Here is a 25,357-nt window from a genome sequence, read left to right on the forward strand (position 1 = left end):
AATGTTAGTCGTTTCTCAGTGAATAAGGAATGCAATATGGACAGAACTTCACTGAGTGAGCATATTGCAAACCACAAAAATCTGGAAGCATGTAGTAATTAAATAAGTGTGATAAACTATATACAACAAAAAGATGGTCCAAGCAGATTACATAGCCTATATTCAATTCAACAGATGGCCTGTGTGCCTGACCAAATTACCTAACAGCAAAAATTGTGATTTAATGAACACTGGGAGTACTGTTGGAATTTAGTTGTTCTAAAATTTATGTAACTCTGAAGTATCAACTCTATTCTACAATTCAGTAATAATTATAAACCTCAAAGCTCTTATTTGTAAGTAACATAAAAATGTATCATCTCCCATCAAAGAGATAAAGAAATGTAATAAATATTTAAATAAACTGGGTAATTTTAAGAAAGAGGAAGACTTTTATTATTTTATTTGAAAATAATTTTATAACCCCAAATGAAGTGTTACTAAATGTTCAACTAAATAAAATTTAAAGTAGATATTCAATAAAATTTTCAAATTTATTATAATAGAAAATCTTACAATTTAAACAATTATATAATTTTTTTAAATTTTCCACTTAATTTTAGAATTTGTATATATATTTTTTAAAGATTTTATTTATTTATTTGACAGACAGAGATCACAAGCAGGCAGAGAGGCAGGCAGAGAGAGAGGGAAGCAGGCTCCCTGCTGAGCAGAGAGCCCGATGCAGGGCTAGATCCCAGGACCCTGGGATCATGACCTGAGCCGAAGGCAGAGGCTTTAACCCACTGAGCCACCCAGGTGCCCCTAGAATTTGTATATTTTTATACTCACATAAATACTTGTGCAAATATAAAAAGAGAATACTACTATTTAGTATAAAACAATTTTCCTTTAAGTTTCCTTTTACTAGGTTCTTTTGGGCTTTTTATGTTCCAAGTTTTTATTTAAATTCTAGTTAGTTAACAGTAGTGCAATATTGGTTTCAAGAGTAGAATTTAGTGATTCATCACATACATATAACACCCAGTGCTCATCACAAATCCCCTCCCTAATGCCCATCACCTGTTTAGGCCATCCACTCACATACCTCTCCTCCAATAATCTTATTTGTTCTCTATAGTTAAGAGTCTCTTATGGTTTGCCTCCCTCTCTGTCTCTCTGTCTCTCTCTCTCTTTTTTTTTTTTTCTAACTTCCCCTATGTTCATCTGTTTAGATTCTTAAATTACATATATAAGTGAATTCATATGGTATTTGTTTTTCCCTGACTGACTTGTTTCCCTTAGCATTATACATTCTAGCTCCATCCACATCATTGCACATGGCAAAATTTAATTTTGTTTATAGCTGAGTAATATGCCATTGTATATATACATCGTATCTTCTTTATCCATTCACCAGTTGATGGAAAGTTGGGCTCTTTCTATAATTTGACTATTGCTGCTATAAACATTGGAGTTCATGCTCCCCTTCAAATCACTTTTTTTTTTAATCCTTTGCATATACACCTAATAGTACACATGCTGGCTTGTAGGATAGTCCTATTTTTAGCTTTTTGAGGAAGCTCCATACTCAAAAACTAAACAGATACTTCTAGATCTTGCTATCTTTATACAACAAGTAAATACAGTCATAATTTGAAAGTGGTGTTTTTTTTTTTGAATTGTATTTGTAGGAAAACTTGATTGTATATGACCGAGATACCAACAAATATCTTTTTAAAATCTTTATTATACATTATTATAAATATTACCATAACACCCCAGTGAGTTCTAATCAATGAAGTTACATACATGATTCTCCAATGTATTTATTCTCACTTTCGTCTTTGGCCATATGATCTTTCATTTACTGTAACATAATCCAACCTTCTCCTAAGTCTTTCAGAGGACCTGCATGTATTCATAAACCTGTCAATGTAATCACCAAGTAGCTTCTTCTATAATCTGCTTTTCCCTGACCCAAGTGAAGCTTCTTCATGTTTCCCTGATGATGATGTTCATTGTCTGGTCCACAAGTGATGTGCTCTGGATTATTGCTCTAAGATCTACGAGACATTGAGGTTCTTCACCAGTTATGAGTTACATGCAAAATTGAGGAACTTCCTCTTACCCACTGGGCTATCCTTTGTCACACAGGCCCCAAAGCATCACAATTTACCATAAAACTTCCACTAGTCTTTCATTAAACATCTCCTTTATCTTGTGGAAAAACATTTGTGAAGACTTCACACAGTCCTATGCATTAATAAGCATAAACTTCAGCAGGAAAAGGATGAACCAATTTCTTTCTTGAGACAGAATTAAAACATTCTAAAAGCAGCCTTGTAGAGAGTCTTTTAATATAGAAAACTATGTATATTATCAACCTGAGCATTATTTCCCTCAGAGCCTATCAAGTTCCTCAAATTTTTTCCTTCCTAATCATAATCCTACTAAATGATCCCTTTGGTCTTATTCCCCAAACTGTAGAACATGTTGGTAGATATTAATCTGCTTGCTATTTCTAAATAATAGTTTTACAGATTCTACCATTTTCAACACACAGTTTTATACTAAATTTCAGTCAAACTTCATGCTCAAGATATTCTTCTACCAGAAAGCTATTTATCCTTTTTATATATTATGTCACTGTACCTAATTTTACTTGCAAGACTTTTATTCTATTTTCTTCAAATCAATTTTTCTTTGAAAATACTCTTTCCTCATCTCCATCCATGGGGACAACCCCATGTCAGCTCTAGTAACTTGGGCCTAGCCAATGAGTGAACTCCATTTACCCATTTCAGGGATTTGAAAACAACTCCAGAGAATGAATGAGACTCAATTCCAGCATTTATTGGAAGCCCTTGGAAGAGAAATCTCTTTTAGTATAATCACTAGCTATAAAGCCTGTAAGGACCTGTCAGGGGCCACTCAGTTTGGATAATTGCTGCTTGACAGTGAAGATAACCTAAATGAAGGCATAGACAAGAGATGCAGGTGGGGAGATAGAAATGGGCCAAATCTTTACAATATTGTTTAACCCTGATAATCTGGCCATTACCGGAATCAAACCTACCCTTGGATTTTTCATTTATATAAGCCAAGGGATGCTGGGGTGGCTCAATCAGTTAAGTGACAAACTCTAGATTCCAGCTTAGGTCATTATCTCAGTGTGATGGGATTGGGGCCTGCATCCAGCTCCCTGCTTGGCGAGGAATCTCTTGGAGATTCTCTCCCTCCCTCTCCTTCTGACCCTCCCTCCACTTTCAATAAGGGGCAAGAGAACTCTGTAGGCTCTTTTATAAATGTATTCATCTCATTCATGAGTGCTCCACCCTCATGACCTAATCACCTCCCAAATGCCCCACTTCCTAAAACAATCATGTTGAGGGTTAGTTTTCAACATAAATTTTGGGGAAGTCACAAATAAGCAATTTATAGTAGTATGTATATATAAAGATGAGTGGACAAATAAGTATACTTATCATATTTAGGCATGTATATTTCTTTCTTAAGGAAACACCTTATGAATTTTTGCCATAGTAAAGGAAAAAAAAAAAAGTTCTGAAATGAAACGTTCAAAGTGTCTATTTAAGCAAACTGAGATCATCTAAATGAGACTTGTGATCAAAAATGGAAATTATTAGTATGAATTTAAGATCTTATAGTTGATGGAACTAAACATTTTAAGCTTGTGAAAAATGAGTGTGATTTTATTTAATTATTATTTTTTAGAGGTGCCTGGGTGGCTCAGTTGGTTGAGCGACTGCCTTTGTCTCAGGTCATGATCCCAGGATCCTGGGATCAATCCCCACATCAGGCTCCCTTCTCAGTGGGGAGCCTGCTTCTCCCTCTCCCTTTACTGCCCTGTCTGCTTGTGCTCTCTCTCTCTGTCAAATAGGTAAATAAAATCTTTTTAAAAAATTATTATCATCATTTTTTTGCTAAACACAGCCTGTGGGTATTGAACGTGAAAACAACGAAGTGAGAATTTTCTCAAGGTAAGAAAAAGAGTTTTCTCATCTTGGAAGTATCTTGTATTCTTTATGTGCAAAAACAGTGACTTCAATAGCAGACTCACTTGAGATTTGCCATTAAAGCAACTGCAACTTTGGAATCTGCACTTCTCCTCACAGATAATGGCATTCCAAGTTGGTAGCTGCCTTCTACAATGAAGAGGCAACAAAAACTTGAAGGCAGTATGTCCTTAGTTCATCAAGGAATATTTGCAGTAGGATTTTTTAAAATTTGTAATGTGAACTTAATAATGAAAAAAAAAAAAAACACTTACTCCTAGTGACCATTTCTAAAAATGCAAATTCATTGTGAAAGAAAAAAAATTAATTTCACCCTGTTTTTTCTATTAAAAAAGAGAAAGTAAAAAAATATAGGCAAACTAATAGGAAATAATTTTAAATTTATCTCCACTGTCATGTATAAATAATATCAGATGTCATAAAATACTAGGGAACTGTTAATAGCACTATAGCTAATAGCAAAGTATATTTTATTATGCAGAAAAATACTGAGCACAGAATTGAAAAGCAGAATATATCAGTCAAGAGTTTATGTTCTAGACTCAGACTCCCTGGGTTTGAATTACATTTTTTCCACTTCTATCATTGTTGTTTAAGCATCTGTACATCTAGTTTCTTTATTGTTGGAATGAGATAGTAATAGCCCTACTATCAATGATTATTTTGAGTATTTAATGATTTAGTACATGCAAAATGCTTAGAATAGTGCTGGACAGATAACATAACCTCCTTAAATGCTGATGATAGGTTAAGTGATAAAGATATACTGTACTATAGAATTCTCTCCCCATGTATATATAATTACACAGAAACAAAGAGAAAAGGATATAAAGGAAAGGAAATACTTAAACTAGGTACAACTTCTGCATTGATAGTCTTTGAATTTTTTTGTTTTCTACTTCCCCACCAGAAAAGAAAGAAATTAGAGACAAAGCACACACATATAGAGAGACATAGAGACAGGGACAGAGACAAAAAGAGAGAGAGAGAGAGAGAAAGGTCACATATATAAATTATATTTATTTAATTAATAGGCTTTTTTAAAAAGTTTTTTTTATTTATTTGAGAGACAGTCCACAGGAGCAGAGGAGCAAGAGGTAGAGGGTGACAAAGAGGGAGAAGCAGACCCTCCACTGTGCAGGGAGCCTGAGGAGGGGCTTGATCCCAGAACCCCAAGAGATCATGACCCAAGCCAAAAGCAGATGCTTAACCAACTGAGCCACCCAGGTGCCCCAACAATAGGCTTCTTTCTTTTTGTTTAAGATTTTATTTATTTATTTGACAGAGAGAGAGACAGCAAGAGAGGGAACACAAGCAGGGAGAGTCGGAGAGGGAGAAGCAGGTTTTCTGCTAAAGAGGGATCCTGATGCAGGGCTTGATGCAGACGCTTAAGGACTGAGCCACCCAGGCACCGCCCTCCATAGGCTTCTTAATTATCATAGGCAACAGAAACAGTTTACTTATTTGGCAAATCCATAAACTTCATGTATTTAAATTTTCACTGTTTTTAAACATAATATCAATTATTAGAGTTCTTAGAATAAAAATTTAACAGGTTTCCCCCACTAGTAACTACACCCACTCTTCTTCCATGAGCTTCTGAGAGTCATGAAGCCTGTAATGTATATTCCAGGTAGATATTCATATGCAGCCTGAAGACAAAGTTCATATTGAATTTCCATTTCCTGGAAACCTCATATTACACATTCAACACCCATCACATTTCATTTCTTTCTAAAAGAAATAATGAGGATATTCCAGACAAAAGTGGAGTTTCTCTAGCATTATTGGCAGCCACTTTTCAGAATGGCATTTTCACTGAAATAGACTCTTCTAAGGACAAATTTTTAGAATATTATGGTCATTCTTTGTACAACTTATGAGATCAGAGTAGATATTTACTGAATGATATATATATGTCAAGCAAAATTGATATTGTTTCTGTGACTCCTTAGACAGTTTAGAGGCAAGTTTCCTATTCAGTCTGAAATTTGCCTTAAATCAGCCACTGATACCCCCCTAAGCTTGATAGAACACCGAAGGCTGCATGTGCATGTTTCTGACTAACTCCATAGAGATGCCAGAGAGGCTAATAAGGAAAGAAGTTAAATGACCATATTTCAGGACTCACAATGCTAACTTATTTCTAAAACCCCATGGAATAAATACCAATGATGCAGAATATTCTACAAATTAGAGACAAAATTCCACTTTTTCTCATGAAAACGTTTAAAGAGAAACAATTTTGTAACACAATCAAATGTCGACTTCCTCATCATATAGTGAATCAGTAACACCATAACCTGTCACCCTGAAGTAGGTAACTAAAGCCAGTGAGACCTAAGCACTCAGTAAATCAGGCAATGCTAGAAAATAATTGAGGCAGCTGAAAAATATGTACTATTTTCAAGGACTGTCTTGGTATGCATCTTCACATTCGCATTTTGCAATAATTTCAGGGCAATTTTCATGAAATGATTACCTTACTCCTCAAACACTGTAGATATTTCCAGTCACTGAAGCATAAAGTGTGAACACCTTACAATGAAATTAAAAATCTAGATGTAAAGAATTTTGTAATGGTGTGGCCTCAAGTTTATATCACTTTTATCAAACATTTCATACGAATCAAAACAAAAACTTTTTTCATGATGTCATACTTAATTTCATAGGAAAAATGTTTTAAATGTATTTCTATAGTAAGATATGTGCAGTTTGTTTTTCCTTTTTAAAATATGTTTACCCCAATTATTGAGCACTTGTGTAACCACATTCAAGTTGTACTTACTTCTGGAAGAAAGCATCTCTACTGTTAAGCTTTAAATGACAACGTTTTCAAGTTCATGTTCCCAATGTTGAAGGCCATTCTCTTCCTGGAGATTTTCTTAAAAATGAGACCTACTCACTTCAAACCTGTTAGAATGGCTAAAATAAAAAATACAAGAAACAACAAATGTTGGCAAATATGTGAAGAAAGGGAATCTTCATGCCCTCTTGATGGGAATGCAAACTAGTACAGTCACTGTGCAAAAGAGTATGGAGGTTCCTCGAAAATTAAAAATAGAACTACTCTAAATTCCAGTAATCTTCACTACTGGGTTTTTATCCAAAGAATACTAAAACACTAATTTGGAAGGATAATGCACCCCCATGTTTATTGGAGCATTATCTATAATAAACAAATTATGTAAACAGCCCAAGTGTCCATCAGAGTGGATGAAAGGATAAAGAAGAGATGGCATATAGACACGATAGAATATTACTCAGACCAAAAAAAAAAAAAAAAAAAAAAGAATGAAATCTTCCCACTTGCAATAACAGGGATGGAGCTACAGAGTATAATGGTAAGCAAATTAAGTCAGTCAGAGAAGGAAAAATACCATATGATTTTGCTTTTAGGTGGAATTTTAAAAACAAAACAAATGATCTAAGGAGAAACAAGCAGTAAACAAAAAAATGGACTCTTACCTAGAGAGAAGAAACAAAAGGAGAGGTGAGTGGAAGATGGGTAAATTAGGTGAAGGGAATACAATAACACCTGGAATCTTCAATACCCCACTTTCAACAATGGATAGACTATCCAGACAGAAAATCAATAAGGTTCTCAGGTACCTCCAAGTGTTATATATTAAACATAATACATAATACATAATGTATCAATATAGCTCCAACCTTACTAGGAATAGCCACTAGTTTTCTTTATGAAATATGATATGAGTCTTCTAATTCACTGTTCATTGTTTTTTATGAATCATATGTGATTGACACCATGACTATGATAAAGCAGCTGGTGGAACTTTAGTGCTTTTATGTTGATTTTTCAACATTCTTGAAATAAATAAAAACCACCTAATGAGAAAGGAAACTATCACCATCAATCATTATCTATCATCAATAAACTGTCATATCAGGTATGCTTTGATTAGATTTTGTTGGCATGAAGAAGCTGGAGGTGGGCTAACTAGAACTGGGGTCTCTTGGGTGATTAATTTGCAGAATATATTTGGCTTTCTCAGGTTAGTCATTAGTTAGAAGTGGGGAAGCTGGTCAAGTTCTGACAATTCTAGGCCAACTGCTGTCCATGTTGTGTTTGAGCTTCCTAGACTGGTTATTTAGAAATTCTGGCTCAGATTTCCAGGCTAGTTGTTGCAGAAGATATAGGTCAGAGCTCTATTGTTTTATATGGTCTGATCATTGGGCATTTGTATATATAGTAACTCAACATTTATTGAATCATAGCCATTTATATCAACTGAGGTAAAGTTTCTTTTTGAAGACTTGTAATGAGTGCTATATAAGTTTTTAATTTTTATCTTTAAAAGTAAATATGACATATTTTCCTTAGCACTTTATGTAGAAATCAGTTTAATCCCCATGACCAAGCTATGGTGTACTATTACACTAATTTTACAGTTAATGCTAAATCACAATGGGAGCCATGGCCAGTGTCTTCAGAGGAATCAGCAGAGTAGGACTGAAATAACTTTTGTTAACTTTTGTTCGAGATTTGAAAAATCACTCTTTAAAAGTTGATGTACCCAAATAAATATTCTCCCTTTTTGATCTTCTTTAAAGTTAAGATAAGAAAATTTCAACAATTATATATACACAATATCTAAAGACCAGAATTCTGTGATATTCCAAGGGGGTTCAGGACAATCATAACATTGGCCATCTACTAGCTCAGAGAATTAATATTCATTGGAATTATAAGAAGCTATTCTATATGTTTATTCTATAATAATTCACTCTTGGCATTTAGCAAGAAATGTCAAAATAAAATAATCTAAAATCATAAGAACGGTTATTTTTATTGTCCTTACTTTTCACAATGGATATGTGCTAAATGTATAATCAGAATAAAAAGTATATGCAATACAGAGATGAAGCATATTTTATTTGTTTTACATATTCATTTTCATTTCTATTATGGCTCAAAATCAATGTGATTTGTAATATGCATGGAAAAAGACTTGTCACTGAAATAGAAAACATCTGGCAATAGCAAATAAAAACAAGCTCTTTTAAGTATCTAAATATGATTTGCTTGCACAGAGGACAGAACTGGAAAATATCCACTAAAAATATTCCACTATTGACAATGGAAACATCACAATAATCTCTAATTATTCACCAAAATGCCTTTTTTAATTGGATAACTCCAAGAATTCTGCTCTGTGGGATGTCACTGAGGAGAAAATAGGAGGAATCCTGGGTCATGGAGACCCAGGACATGAAATGATTATAAAGGATTTCAATATTTAGTATATTAAGTTCTGTAACAAAACACTTATGCTACATAACATTGTAAATGAAGTAAAAATGCCACTAAAAATATGCGACATAATGTTCCTTCCTTCCTTCCCTCCTCTACCTCTCCCCATCCTCCTTCTTTCCTCACCTATGAGGTACCAAACACTATTTTAGGCCTTTGAGACACACTTGGTTGTGAAACACACAAAACAACCTGCCCTTATAGAGATGATATAACAAGTTATTAAATATGTGGTTTCAGACCTAATTCAGCCTACTGACTGTAAATTAACACTTCAAATGACTTCAGCAAAATTTCTTAAATTTCTGAAACACAATTTCTTTATTTATAAAAGGTACACCAAAATGACACCACTTTTTAGAGATAATATAAATATATTATTTACTGTTTGTGTTAAGACTCTTGCTTAACGACCTAACATAATCCATCATGAAGAATGTTCCCTATGCATTTGAGAAGAATGTATATTCTGTTGCTATTGGATGAACTATTCAACATATGTGTTAGGTCCTTTTGACCTAAAGTATACTTCAAGTCTCTTATTTCCTCATTGATTTTCTGTCTGGATGATCTATCCATTGTTGAAAGTGGAGTATTGAAGATTCCAGGTGTTATTGTATTGTTATCTATTTCTACCTTCAGGTCTGTTGATAGTTGATTAATATATTTAGATGCTACAAAAATATATAAATTTATAATTATTATATTCTCTTGGTGAAATGACACATTTATCATTATATAATGACCTTTTTTGTTACAGCTTTTGATTTAAATTCTATTTTGTCTGACATAAGTATAGCTATCCCTGCTCTCTTTTGGTTTTTATTTGCATAAATCTTTTTTATCCTTTTTTATCTTTTCACTCTAGCTTTTGTGTATCTGTAAACCTCAAGTGAGCCTCTTGTAGGCAGTATGCAGTTAAATTTTATTATTTTTTTTCCATTCAGTTAAATGTCTTTTGATTGAAGAATTAATCTCTTTATATTTAAAGTAACTATTGATAGGTAAAGATGTACTTTTACCATTTCGTTAATTGTTCTGGCTGTTTTGTAGTTTCCTTGTTCCTTTCTTCCTGTGTTGTCTTCCTTTGTGATTTGATGATTTTCTATAGTGGTATGCTTTGATTCTTTCTCTAGTTTTTGTGTATTTACTATAGAGATAACAATCTACTCTAAGCTGATAACACCTTAACTTCTATTCCATACAAAAACTATCCTTTCCTCAATTCTCATGTTTTTGAGATTACATTTTACATTTTTATATTGTGTATCTATGAAATAAGTATTATAGCTAGTCAATTTAAAAACTTGTTTCTTAATCTTTATATTAAAGTGACTTACATGCCACCATTACAGTATGAAAATATTCTGAATTTGACTATATACTAATCTTTACCACTGAGCTTCATCCTTTGATGTTTTTCTGTTGCTAGTTCACATCCTTTCATTTGAACTTGAGGAATTCCTTTCAGCATTTCTTATATAAAATGTATAGTGGGGTTGAATTCCTTCAGTTTTGTTTGAGGAAACCTTTATCTCTTCTTCATTTCAGAAGAGCAACTTTACCAAGTAAAATATTCTTGGTGATAGGATTTGTTTTTCTTCCTTTCAGCACTTTGAATATATTCCAACTCTCTACTGGCCTCAAGGTTTCTGCTGAGAAATTGTCTTATAGACTTATGGAGTTAACCTTGAATGAAATAGGTTTCTCCTCTCTTGTTGCTTTAAAACTATTTGTTTTTTATTTTTGACAGTTTTGTTAAGATGTGTCTCAGTGAAATCCTCTTTGGGTTGAATCTAACCTATGAGCTTCATGTACCTGGATGTTCATATCTCTGCCCAGGTTTGAGAAATTTGCATACATTATTTCTTTAAAGAAGCTTTCTGCCTATGTCCATCTTTCTTCTCCTTCTGGGACTTCTGTAATGTGAATTTTGTTTCAGTTGATAGTGTCTCACAATTCACATAGGGTTTCTTGATTCTTCTTTTCTCCTTTGATTAGATAATTTCAAATGACTTGTCTTCAAGTTCAGAGATCCTTCTGCTTGACCAAAGATGCTGTTGATGCTGTTTATCACTTTTTTTTTCATTTTATTCATTGTATTCTTCACCTTCTAGAATATGCTTAATTTTTAAAAATTATTTCTATGTTTCTATTGAATCTCCCACATTTTGTTTATGTATTAATTCCTTGATTATATTTGTTTGTTCATAAATGTTCTTTTTTAGGTCATTGAGCTTCCTTAGAACAATTATTTTATATTATTTCTCAAGCAGACATAGAGTTCTATTTCTTCAGGACCAGTTACTGGAAAGTTATTGCATTCCTTTGATCTGCCATGTTTCCTTGATTTTTCAGTTTCCTTGAACTTTTGAATGACTTTCTCATCATTTGAAGAAGTAGTTAGCTGTTGTAGTCCTTACTGATTGGTTTTAAAGAATAGATACCTTTACCTGTCCATCTGGCTAAGGATTTTGAGGTGTCTCAAAACTTTTCAATAGATGCACCCACTCCATATTTCTTTTTCTCTTCTGGGAGGGAATTCTTAAGATTTTATGACTTCACTTGGTCCCACAGAGCCAAGTCAGGTGCTGAGAGCCTCCTGTTTGTTTTCCCAAGACAAATACCCTGAAATGTTTAAGTGTGTGAACCTTCTCTCAGTGCTACATGATCAGGCTAGATTTCTGTGTTTGCCCACTAACTGACCAGTAATGTTTGTTCTTACCGTCTGTGGGAGCATGTTGAGAGCTAGCAACAGGGGCGATAGGAGAGATTTGAAGCATGGAAAGCAATTGGGTTTCCTGTGGGCCAGTTAAAAGAATCCATAGGTGAGGATTTAAAGTGGCTTGTAGGCAACTTACTGATGGAGTCCATGAATTGGTTAGTAGGAAAAACTGAGACATGAATAATAGTATCCCTTTAATAAGGTCTAAGACCTGGCCACTATTTTCCCAGCCATCCCCAACCCCTCAAACTTTCTGACCACCTTAGTAATCTGGGTGAGACAAGCAAGAATTGGATGTTTTGCCAACATACTGCATAGTGGAGGAAGCCGAATGGGTACTCCTACTACCTCACCTTCCCACTTCAGATAAATTGCAGGCCCTTGGGGTCTCTCCTGGCACCATGCCACCATTAAGGGGGATAAAGTAAAACTGTTACTTTCACCCTCATCAGTGCATTTATTCTTGGATTTTATCTGCTCCAACAGAGTCCTGGAACTTCTTCTCTAAATTCCCAGACTCCCAGGGCACCTGGATGGCTCAGTCAGTTAGGCATCTGCCTTTGGCTCAGGTCATGATCCCAGGGTCCTGGGATCAAGTCCCACATGGGTCTCCTTCCTCAGCAAGGAGCCTGCTTCTCCTTCTGCTTGCAGCTTCCCCTGCTTTTGCTCTCTTGCTCGTGCTCTCTCTCTCTCTCTGTCTAATAAATATATAAAATCTTAAAAAAAAAAAAAAAACTCCCAGACTCCCACTTGAGTATTGTCATATATGGCAACTGCCAAAATTGAAGTTCTGTGAGAGGAGGACAGTGCAGAACTCCTATTCTGCCAGTTTTTTAACATAATTCCACCAGTTTGACAGTGTATCCTTTTCTCACTCCCTGACAAAAAGGAAGGTAGGGTGTAAATTCTTAATTTTAAATAGATTGAAATCATATTACATACCTTTTGTGACCCCAATGGTATGAAACTACAAATGATTAACAGGAATAAAGCTGGAATGTTTACAAATATGTGGAAATAAACAACACAGTCCTAAAACAACAACATGTCAAAGAAGAAATCAAAAGAGAAAGAGCAAAGAGATGAGCAAAACTGGAAACTGGAAAACACAATTGACTGAAAATTATGGAACACAGTAAAAGTAGTTCTAACATGGAAGTTTACGGAGATGATACCTGTGTATAAATGCCTACTCTTAGAATTACTGAACACTTTCAGTGAAGTTGCAGGATACACAATCAAAATACAAAAATTAGCCACATGTCTACGCTAATAATGGACTGCCTGAAAAAAGAAATTTTAAAAATCTCATTTACAATAGCATCAAAAGCAAAAAGTAAATAAATAAATAAATAATTTAACCATAGAGGTAACTATAAGACATTGATGAAACAAATTGAAGAAAGCACAATCAATGGAATGATAATCTCACTCATGGATTGGAAGAATTAATATACTTAAAATATCCACACTACCCAAAATGATCTACAGATTTAATACAACTCCTGTCAAAATTCCAATGTCATAAAAAAAGAAATAGAAAAAAAAATTATGAAATTATCTAGAATCACAAAAATCTCAAATAGCCAAAATAATCTTGAGAAAGAACAGAGCTAGAGGGTCTACTTCCTGACTTCAAGCTATATTACAAAGCTATAATAATAATAAAAATAATTATGCTGAGTAAAATAGCTCAAGCAGAGAAAGTCAATTATCATATGGTTTCTCTTAATTGCAGAGCATAAGGAATAACACAGAAGACATTGGGAGATGGAGAGGAGAAGTGATTTGGTGGAAATCAGAGGGGAAGACAAACCATGAGAGACTATGAACTCTGAGAGACAAACTGAAGGTGTTGGAGGGGAGGAGGTTGGGGGGTTGGTGAGCCTGGTGGTGGGTATTAAGGAGGGCATGTATTGCATGGAGCATTGGGTGTGGTGCATAAACAATGAATTCTGGAACAATGAAAAGAAATTTAAAAAAAAAAAGAAAGAAGTAAAATAGAGTTTTCAAACATGAAACTTAAGCACGAGCAAAATTAAACAGATTATTTTTTACTGTTGCATATTAAACTTTATTTTCCTGCATATCCTTATGATATAGGTATGGACATTCACACATAATTTGTTAGATATTTAATGTTAAAAGTACCATAATATATTGTTCAACTTGGAAGTTAAAAATGGTTAATGGTGGGGCGCCTGAGTGGCTCAGTGGGTTGGGCCGCTGCCTTCGGCTCGTGTCATGATCTCAGGGTCCTGGGATCGAGTCCCGCATTGGGCTCTCTGCTCAGCGGGGAGCCTGCTTCCCCCTCTCTCTCTCTGCCTGCCTCTCTGCCTGCTTGTGATCTCTCTCTCTGTCAAATAAATAAATGAAAATCTTTTTAAAAAAATGGTTAATGGTGTGTGTGTCTTTATCAGAAAGAGCATGTTATCCATATAAAAGTGATTAAAGAGAGGCTAACAACAGGAGAAAAAAATATAATGACACGACATAAAAACAAATATAAAGACAAATAGAACAAAGTAGAGAGCCTAGAAATAAATCTACATAGTTGAGTCAGTTGATCTTCAACGAATGTGCCAAGAACACACAATGCATAGAGGATAGTCTGCAATAAATGGTGTCAGAAAAAAGTAAAAATTCACATGCAAAAGAATGAAACTGGATTCCTATCTTACACTACTCACAAAAATTAATCCTAAATGTATTAAAGACTTAATAATAAGACCAGAAACATAAAACTCCTAGAGAAAAAAAAACATAGGGAAAACTTCTTTGACACTAGTTTTGGCAATGATGTTTTTTGGATATGACACCAAAAGCACAGGAAAAAATGAATAAGTGGGACTACATCAGACTAAAAAATGACATCAGTAGTGGAAACAATCAATAAAATAAAAAGGCAATCTATAAAATGGGGGAAATATCTGTAAATCATTTATCTGTTAACAGGTTAAGACTACAATATATAAGGAACTCATAGAACTCAATAACAAAAAACAAATATTCCATTAAAAAAACAAAGGACCTGAAAAGATATTTCTTTTCAAACAGGTTTACAAATGGCCAGCAGCTATATTTAAAGATGTTTAACATAACTAATCATCAGGGAAATATAAAATCGAAACTACAGTGAGCTATTACCTATGTCTGTTTGGATGGATGCTTACTATCAAAAAGACAAGAGATAACATATACTGCCAAGAATACAGAAAAAGAAACTCTTGTACAGTGCTGGTGAGAATGTAAATTACTATAGTAATTATGGAAAATACTATAGAGTTTCCTCAAAAAAGTTAAAAATAGAACTACCTTATGATCCAGGAATCCCATTTCTATATCTAAAGGAAATATCTAAAGGAAATAGGTATATATCTAAAGTAAGTGATACAGTACCCCCAAAGAAATATCTGTACTCCTATGTTCATTGTGGCATCCTTCACAATAGATGAGATATGGAAACAACTTATGTATCCATGAATGACTACGTGTGATTTTATATATATATATATATATATATATATATATATATATGGAATTATGGTAAGTAAAATATGCTAGACAGATACTGTATGATATCACATATAAATGGAATTTTTTAAAAAGTGGAGTTCAGGGGCACCTAGGTGGCTCAGTGGGTTAAGCCTCTGCCTTCAGCTCAGGTCATGATCTCAGGGTCCTGGAATCAAGCCCCGCATCAGGCTCTCTGCTTGGCAGGAGACTGCTTCTCTCTCTCCCTCTGCTGCTGTGTCTGCTTGTGCTCTCAGCAGGGAGGCTGCTTCTCCCCCTCTCTCTGCCTGCTTCTCTGCCTACTTGTGATCTCTCTGTCAAATAAATAAATAAATCTTTAAAAAAATAAAATAAAATAACTTAAAAAAAAATGGAGTTCGTAGAAACAGACAGTAGAATGGAAGTCGTCAGGGACTGGAAGATGGGGCAAATGGGAAATGGGGAGATATTAATGAAATGGTACAAACTTCCAGTTATTAGATATATACCTTCTGAGAATCTCATGTATAGCATGGTAACTATAGTTAATAATATGTGTTGCGTACTTAAAATTAGTTAAGAGAGTAGATTTAAGCATTCTAACCACACTCACACACAAAAGATAACTATGTGAGGTTATGGATGTGTTAATTAACTTAATTGTAGTAAATATTTCATAGTATATATGTGTATGAAATTATCACTTTGTATATTTTAAATATCTTTTTGTTTTTAATTATACCTCAGTGAAACTGGAAGGGAAAAAAGACTTGCTTATGCTTCTTCAAAGGACAAGAACACAGGCTCTTTAATCACTGCTGTTGTTCTTTTCAGTGAATATTACAAAAATAAACAAACAATAAAAAAATCTTTAAACAAATCTTTATCTGAAGTTAAAAAAAAATATTTTCCAAGTTGACCAAATTACTCATTTTTTAATAGGAATCTGACCTTGTTGCAAAGGGAAGCACATCCACTATGAGATCTTTATTTTTTTGATAATTCACTTTTAGTGTGTTTTATGAATATCATATGACTATGGATTATATAAAAGAAAAAGAAAAAGTTCTTTCACCACAGAAAGTTTAAGAAGCATTTACATAATGAGTCAGTCCACAGTTCTGAAGGTGATAACTTGGTATTTCTATATCTTATCTTTCAGTATATTTGTTGACCTCACTGGGAACAAACTCATTAAGGGCGCTAGATGACCAAGAACACAATGAAAGAATGCTACCTCATGCTACCTCAGACATACAAAGATGAAACTTAGTGTGGGCAAGCTTCTAAGTGTTAGTGGTAAACTGCAGAAACTCAAGTCCCTGTTGAATCATTTGTGGCTTCCTTTTAGAACCATGGTTCTCAAGCAGGGCAATTTTGCATCCCAGGAGAATTTGGCAATATTTGGAGTCATTTTTTATTGCCACTACTGACATCTTCAAGCATACTTGAAGCTAAGGATGCTTCTAAATATCCTACAGTGCACTGGAAAGACCACCATCCCCTAACAAAGAATTATTCAGCTCAAATTGTCAATAGTGCTGATTGAGAAATCCCATCGTAGAGTAATGTGACAGTAACAGAAAAGAAACTTTACGCAGAACCTGAGCTAAATAGAGTATTCATTTTATCACATCAGATGTGCAGATTTTCTCATCTATCCATTTTCTCTTGTTCAACCGTGGTTTTATTCATAAATAATAGCCACTGTGACACTTCATTGTGACATAGCAATAAGATAAAATTTATATAATCTTGTAGCACTTTCTATGATTAACTAAAAAGTAAACAAATGAATATATTAACAAGTTATCAAATAGCTTATAACATTTTGATTTATAAGGAGTATATATTTGGTCTACAACCCCTTTTCTGACACTGAACTCCTAAAAACCTTGGAATTTTCTAAGTAAAGAGAGTGATAAAGGTGTTTGTATTATGCAATTGAGGTGACTTTTTGGAAAGCACCCTAGGAGCTGGGTGATTGTTAGTGGAACCAACCATGTGACTGGAGGATTGACACTTTCAATCCCACTGCTCAACTTCTGGGGAGGGGAGAATGGTGAGAGATTGGGTTCAGTTGCCAATAGTCAATGATTTAATCAATCATGTTAAATAATAAAGCCTCCATAAAAAACCAAAAGGATGTGTTCAGTTAACATGGTTGGTTAACACATAGAGGTGCTGGGAAAGTGGCATCAGGGGAGGGCATGGAAGTTTTGCACACTTTCCTCATACTTTGCCCTATAAATCTCTTTCATTTGATTGTTTCTTAGTTATATCCTTTTATAATAACTAGTAATATGGCAACTAAAATGTTTCATTGAGTTCTATGAGCCACTGTAGCAAATTAATTGAAGAAAAAGAGAGGAGGTCATTGGACTTTCCAATATATAGTTAGTGAAAAGCACAAGTGAATGTGGACTGTAAACTAATCTTAGAAGTGGGAGACAGAGGACACTCTTGTTGGACTGAACCTTTAAGCTGTGGAAACTGATACTACCTCAAGGTCAGAATAGTGTCAAAACTGAATTAAATTTGAATTGTTGATGACATGGAACATGTTGGCATTGTGGGAAGAATTTTAGAGCTCTTTCTAACAATTGGTTCACAGAAAAAGAGACAATCATCTGTGACATTTTATTTATTTTTTTTAAGATTTTATTTATTTATTTGACAGAGAGAGAGATCACAAGCAGGCAGAGAGACAGGCAGAGAGAGAGGAGGAAGCAGGCTGCCCACTGAGCAGGGAGCCCAATGTGGGGCTCGATCCCAGGACATTGGGATCATGACATGAGCCAAAGACAGAGGCTTAACCCACTGAGCCACCCAGGTGCCCCTGTGACATTTTAAAACTAGGATAACCAAAGGTCCCCCAAAATTCAAGTAAACTTTTCCCTTAACATATATTTTTCTTTCCATAATATTTGGTTATAGAAAGAGGGTGTGATAATAAAAGAACAATAAAACACACTGGAGAAAGTTGAATGAATCACCAGCAGTTGCAGATAAACTCTCTGAAAAAATGTGTTGATAAAGAAGCAGAAGTAAGAAATCGTTTAGCATTTGCTAAACAATTGGCTTTGAGTTACTTCAAAATGTAAATAAGGCAGGAAGTTTCAACTTCCATCAGTGAAGCTTCCAACAGTGATACACTTTTTAAAATATCATAATAAAAATTTTCAGTAGAGTGCAAAAAAGAGTGAAAAATATAAAAATTTTCAGTAGAGTGCAAAAAAGAGTGAAAAATAATGCTATCATTGACAGCATATCTTGGTAATAAGCTCTGATAAACTCAGAATAATTTCAAATACACAAATTTCAAATAGATTATATTCTGAATCACTCAAAAATAAGCAAAAATAAGTTAATCTGAATTTATTTCTTTTTTTGCAGAGATACTTAAGTTCTCATGTATTTTGTTTACTTGACAATTATCTTGGTTTTTTTCATCCTATGCTATTCATTCAAAATTGTCTTTACTGAAAATACAAATACTGTTCATAACTGAAACATGCAAATGAACAACCAGCAGAAAAAAAATTGTTTAAACTTTACAGACCAACTTTCCTTACAAAGACAAACTATTCAATAGCCTTTATAGTATACAAATTCTCCTTGTGGAAATTAATTACTGTGAGTCCTGTTTGTTTAAGTTTATTCTGTGAATAATAGCATTAGTCAGTATCTAAAAGGTAGGATACAGGTTATAGTAAGCAGTAACAAAAATCCTTAGAAATTTACATTCTGTACACATGTCAGGAATGATAAAGCAGGTTCTGGTTTAACAATAGAAAACATGATTTAATGTTGCTCTAGGTAGTACTTACCTGATAATTTTTAATTACAGAGGAATAATTTTAAATGTACTTTTGGACTCCAGCTCTCTCTCTCTTGCCATATATATAACACAAAAACTCAGCAATATTATTTACCAAATATTTTTATCAAGTGCTATGCTAGCTTTATCTCAGTGCATTATTTCATTTAAAACTTTAAATACATGATCTCTACTCCTAACATCTGTATAAAAAATAGTTACTGCTCTCATCTTTAGCATATAAATAAGAAAAGTGACGTTGGAAAATAACTTTCCAAAGATCACATAGCTCTTATATGACAAAGATGTGTATGGAAGAATCTTCAGAAGAACAAGAGAAGCCACCTTGACACAAAATGTAATGTGGAACCAGTGTTATTTGTTACCATAGACTGGGTAGCTTAAACCAAAGAAATCTGGGACGCCCGGTTGGCTCAGTCAATTAAGTGTCTGCCTTTTGCTCAAGTCATGATCCTGGGATGCTGCGGTCCTGAGATCCAGTCCCGCATCAGGCTCCTTGCTCAGCAAAGAACTTGCTTCTGCCTCTGCCTGATGCTCCCCTGCTTGTGCTATCTCTCTGACCAAAATATAAATAAATAAATTAAATAAATAAATAAATAAATAAATAAATAAATAAATATTTAAAAAATAAATCTATAAAAAAATTCTCTAAACTACAGAAATCTATTTTAATAATTCTGGAGGCTAAGAAGTTTGAGATGAGGGTGCAGTAAGGACAGATCCTGATAAGAGCCCTCTCTTTGGTTTGTAGATGGCTGTCTTCTCCTTCTGTTTTTACATGGTGGGGAGAGCATGTTCTGGGTTTGCTTTCTCTTCTTATAAAAACACTAATCCAGCAGTCTGGAAAGTCTACATACTGTTTGATCCCAATTTTCCCACCCATGTTGGAAAAGGCAAAACTATTGAAATGGTAAAATGATTGGTGGTTGCCTGGGGGTGAGGGAACGAATAGGTTGAGTGCATATTTAGGACAACAAATCTATTCTGTCTGATAGTGTGATGGTGGATACATGTCATTATACATTTGTCAAAACAGATAGAACTGTACAACCTAAAAAGTGAACTCTAATGTAAACTATGGACGTTGGCTAATTTGGCTAATGATAATGTATCAGTAGTAGTCCATCATTTAAAATAAATGTACTACACTAAAAAAAAAAAAAAAAAGAAAGAAGGAAAGAGACTAATCCTATCTTAGAGGCTACACCATCATAATCTCATCTAAACCCAATTACCTTTTAAAGGTTCCACCTTCAAATATCATCACATTAGGGGTTACGGCTTCAACACATACATTTGAGGGAGATACAAACATGTAGTTCATAACAAATATAAAATAAGATTGCTAACATATATAATATATAATACGGTTATATATAGCATAAACATAAAAATAAGTCTTCCAAAAATATTAAATGATTGAGGAAAGAGGATAGATGTAAAACAAAAAGGTTGGTCACGATCATTGATAGTAATTTATGTTGGAATTTCCATATATGGGCAGATGATGTAATTTTGCTACTTGCCCTACTTTATACATATTTAAAACTTTTCTTAAAATCATATTTTAAAACTTTAAAAAAATGTATGAAAAGCAGTCAAAGCAGTACCAGAGGAAGTAATATAGCCTAAAGTATATATATATGAGAAAAGAAGGTATTATGTAAAGAGTGTCCATATTAAAACTTAGAAAAAGAACAACAAATAAACTCTGAAGAAAATACAAGAAGTAAAAATGATATAGATCAGAAATTAATAATATAAAATAGAAGCAATAATAAAGAGAATTAAAAAGACAAATTATTTTTTAAATCTAATAAATTGATTAGTTTCTAGTAAGATTGATGAATCAAACATGAGAAAAATCTTGAATTGTGAATATCAGTGTCAAGAATAAATAAGGCATTACAACAGAGTCTACAGATATTACAAAAAATTAAAAAAATAAAATTATAAAAATATGCTAAAATGTTTAGAAACTTTAGGTTAAATGGGAGACTCTCTAGAAAAATACAACCTATCACATATGACACAAGACGAAAGAACTCCTGAATATTGTATATTATTTTGAATATTTAATACATAATTTCAAAGTTTCCAAATGTTTTACTAAAGAATTATACCAATTATTTAAGAAAGAATTATAGTCAACCTTACAGACAATTTTTCAAAGAATTGATTAATTGGGAAGAACGATTGACTTGTATCATGAACTCAACAAAACCTTTATGCCAAATAGAGTTTATAAAGAATAGAAAATTACTAGTCCCTTTCTTAGTGGATAGTGAGGCAAAAATCATAATTTCAAGAAGATATTGAATAAATAATAAGAAATAAACAGCATCTTCAATTTATTCAAGGACTATATGTTTCATTTGTTATTCAAAAATCAGTCTTTACAGGGCACCAGTGGCTAAGATGGTTAAGTGTCTGCCTTCGGCTTAAGTGATGATCTCGGGGTCTTGGGATTGAGTCCCACACCAGGATCCCTGCTCAGTGGGGAACTGGCTTCTCCCTCTGCCTCTCTCTGTCTCTCATGAATAAATAAATAAAATCTTAAAAAAATCAGTCATTATAATTTGCCCTATCAAAAGGTTAAAGAAAAAAAAAACATATTTTTTCAATAGATACAAATATCCTTATATTTGGTATATGTATGGTATATTTGGTATATATATGGTAAAATTCAACATCCTCTCATAATGACACAAAACTCAGAATGGAAAGGAATTTCCTTGATGTGATAAAGCATATTTTCACAAACTATACATCAAGTTCCGTACAGTGAAACAGAAATTGTTTTTTTAAAGTTCTGGCATCTTACCAGGTCGGGTAAAATCAGCTTAATTTTCCATTTCCAGCATCGGCATTCTGTAGCCTGAGGAGTCTTCTCCTGCTCCAGGAGCCAGCTTTGTTGCCCCTGTGGTAGACCAGATGTTCTAAGGAATAAACAGGCTCCAGGAGTGCCTTTCCCCATGCTGACAGGAGTTGGTGCACACATATCTCACCATAGGCACCTGACGGTTCTGTGGATAACTGCCAAGTTGCATGTCTTCTACTGCCTCCTAGAGCATCTTTCTAGTGAAAAAGTTCCAGGAGCCCACGCAGACATTGGCATCCCTTATTGACTATCTTCCCTTTCCTTCCTTTTCTCATTTTCTCATTTCTCATTTGCACTAGATTCCTCATCTCAGTATCTACGACTAGGGGAATTCAAATGAACTTATAATGTACTTTTTGCAGTTCTGTTTATTTGATAATAATAAATTCCTTTCTAAAAATAATTTTTGCCTTTTTTTTTCCTGCTAGATTTCTCTATTTATTAAAAAAAAATGATGCCTAATATTTTCTGTTTGAAGGAATTTAGAGATTATAAACAAACAAATCACTCAATATAAAAACAACCCATTTTTTTAAAAGATTTTATTTATTTATTTGACAGAGAGGGAAATCACAAGTAGGCAGAGAGGCAGGCAGAGAGAGGGGGAAACAGGCTCCCCACTGAGCAGAGAGCCTGCAAATATTTCTATCTCAGCCTAAAGCCATGCTTTCTTTTTCCCTCTAGTATTTATATATTTTATATATATATATATATAAATACATATATATAATTTTAATACTTAATTTATAATAATTTTAATTCTAGTATAGTTAATATACAGTGTTATATTAGTTTCAGGTATACAACATTCAACTATCCTTTTTTTAAAGATATTTTTATTTATTCATCTGGGAGAGACAGAGTGAGAGCAGGAGTGGAGGTGAAGGGCAGAGGGAGAGGGAGAAGCAGACTCCCCACAGAGCAGAGTGCTCTGTATTGATGTATAGATTTGTTGTACATTGGGCACCTGGGTGGCTCAGTCATTAAGCGTTTGCCCCCAGCTCAGGTAATGAGACCAGGATCCTGGGATCTTTTTCAAAAATATGCAGTTTAGGGGCACCTGGGTGGCTCAGTGGGTTAAAATCTCTGCCTTCAGCTCAGGTCATGATCCCAGGATCCTGGGATCGAGCCCCGCATTGGGCTCTCTGCTCCATGGAGAGCCTGCTTTCTCCTCTCGCTCTGCCTGCCTCTCTGCCTACTTGTGATCTCTGTCAAATAAATAAATAAAATCTTTAAAAAAATATGCAGTTTAAAGTATGATAAATCTACTTATCACAAGACATTTTACCAAGAGAATTTTAATAATCTCATTTAAGAACAGAACATGCAATTTTTTTTTAGCTTTGACAACACATATGATTATAGTAAAGCTTCAAAGCAAAAATAAAACACAGGAAATAAGAAATGAAAGTAAAACTTTAAAAAGCAAACAATTACCCTAACCTAGGCCCACTTCTAGATGTGCTGACTCAATAGTAGATTTTGGATAAACCCTAGGCTTTACATTTTAAGTAAGCTGCATGGATGCAAATGATATAAAATCATAGATTAGAGATACTGTAAAATGTGAAAGTTAGTATATGTGACATCTATTTTTTTCTTTTGTATTTCCACTATTTTTTTTATTTCTATGAGGGACATCCAGAAAGCCCATCTTAGTAAACCATCTAGGCAAGCTAGACACTTTTTTCTTTTCACAGACTTGAAAGATTAGTCTTAGTAAATCAATTACAAATATGCCTTGTAATTTTATAAACACTAATAATAAAAAAACAGATATTTGACTTGCTATTTTGATGCAATGTAGTATTCCTAACAATAAGATTTCCTATTCAGAAGAATCTTTATAATAAAGGCTTGGGAAATCTTTTGTGCATGCGATAAGGATTCTATTAGGAAAGGGCAGAAAAAAATAGACATATAGATAAGCAAATAACTAGACTCAGAGTTAATAAAAGAAAATAATATTCAAACACTTTTACTGAACACTTAGAGAAGATGTAATCATTAATACACATTGAATCCATGATAAAAGAAAAATACCACAACTGGTTAAAGCCAGTGGTTTACAATTCTGATTATTTTCAATATACTAAGTTTTGTGGGTTTTTTTAAACTATCAGTGCTCATACCCCAACTTTAAGTATTTGTACCTCATTGGTCTAGAGTGGGGTCTAAATATTAGTATATTTTTTCATTCTTCAGATGATTCTAATATGTTACCTCAGTTAAGAAATATTTTGCCACAGGCGTAAAAACTCTCTATTTGAGTAAGAACTTTGAAAACTGGTCATATTTCAAGAACTATACAGCCTGATTAAAAGTAATAAGGGGATTTCACAATAGATTCAACAGTAGAGAAGTTTGAGATAGTTAATTAATCTCAATCTGACCCTTGGTGTTGACTTTTTTCCCTTACTACTGACTTGTGTATAGTATAACAAAATATTTATTAAATATAAACTCTATTAGGACACCCGGGTGGCTCAGTAGATTAAGTCTCTGCCTTAGGCTCATAATCTCAGGGTCCTGGGATCGAGCCCCACATAGAGCTCTCTGCTTAGCAGGGAGCCTGCTTCCCCCTCTCTCTCTGCCTGCCTCTTTGCCTGCTTGTAATTTCTCTCTCTCTTTCTGTCAAATAAATAAATAAAAATCTTTAAATAAAAATGTATGCTCTATCTAGATAGCTTTGTTGAGTATCACATGTGAGAATAAGATGAGTCAAACTAATTCCTTGACTCCACGGAGATTTTAATCAAGGGCAAAGTTAGACATGCAACCAAGCAATCAGCCAACATATATGTAGTGATTGATTACTATGTGTGAGGTCTTTTACCAGAGGCTGGGAGGCACCACAATGAATAAGAGATTAAATTCCAGTGGATTTAATCCAAATGGATAAAATATGCAAGTAAACAAGTGTAGACACAGTGAGTTCAGATTCTGGTAAGTTATACAGGTAATGTAATGAAGACTGACTGGATAGAGGGTTATTTTTCATGGGGTACTGAGAAAAGCTTCTCATAAAGGTCCTGTCTGAACTGCAACAAGAATGAGAAAAAAGAAACTGGCTCTATGGAGATATAATAAGAAAATACTTTTTAAACAGTAAGAATAGCCTCAT

Source organism: Martes martes (genome assembly GCF_963455335.1).
Source record: "Martes martes genome assembly, chromosome: 14".
In the NCBI taxonomy this organism is placed as follows: Eukaryota; Metazoa; Chordata; class Mammalia; order Carnivora; family Mustelidae; genus Martes; species Martes martes.